The sequence below is a fragment of the Pterocles gutturalis genome, unplaced genomic scaffold, assembly GCF_000699245.1.
Source record: "Pterocles gutturalis isolate BGI_N339 unplaced genomic scaffold, ASM69924v1 scaffold13155, whole genome shotgun sequence".
Lineage (NCBI taxonomy): Eukaryota > Metazoa > Chordata > Aves > Pterocliformes > Pteroclidae > Pterocles > Pterocles gutturalis.
The window spans coordinates 3,125-4,061 of record NW_010143554.1 but is presented as its reverse complement, the minus strand read 5'-3'; positions in this window follow the sequence as shown (position 1 = coordinate 4,061).

Genomic DNA, 937 nt, shown 5'->3' with positions numbered 1-937 from the left:
TCCCAATGTCTCAATAAAAGGAACCGCGTTGATGTTTCTATGAAGCTCTACTAAATCCTTATCCTTTAGCTGACTACCAAATGACCTTTATCTCCTTTGGAAGGAGCGCAGGGATGACTGTAAAGCCTCTGGTTATCTGCTCAGGGACTCACAACTCCAAACCTGGAAGCGTATCTCCCTGACTGAAGGAACACGGGGCAGCGGCAGGGTCAGCCCTTTGATGTTATTTCGGGGTGAGTGCCTCCCCTCCTGCTTGCCTGGTTCCCAGCACAGGCTCTTGTGCAACCTCTCAGCGAGCGAGATACCAGCCTGCCCGGCTCCTTTGAAAAATGAGATGCTCTCAGCAAGGCTAACCTCTCTGGAAGCTTTGTCCAGCCTGCTGGGTAAGCTCCTCGCTTCCCGGAGAAGATTGAGGATGAATCTCAGCTGGGTTTGAATTCAGGTGGTCATTCTTTAATGCTGCTGCACTGCAGTGGCGCTGGATGACCAACGCTGAGCTGATGCTATGAACAATCTGCGGAGCTAGCAAAGGTCCCTCCCCAGCCCGGTGACACTGCCCAGGGCAAGCAGCATCTCCCCCCAGCTGCTTTCAGAAGGGAACCACCTCCGGGGACAACTTGGGGAAGCGAAGGGACAGTCTGAGAGTCAGCAGCTCCTCGGAGCTACAGCTGCAAATGAAATGTGTCTCCGAGGCAGCCGAGTACAAACGTTTGATCAGGAGCCAAGATCTCTGAAGCACCCAGACACTCAGATCAGGGGACACAGAGCACAGCACGGGAAGGCAAATAGGGCTGAATGGCAGACGTAAATCCCAGAGCTAGGCTGGTCGATTAATAACCTTGTTCTGCTACGGGAACCGCCACGGCATCGCGATGCCACGATATTGTCCAGAGCACGACACAGTGACTTTGTGTAATGATATTTTTAAAAAGTATTA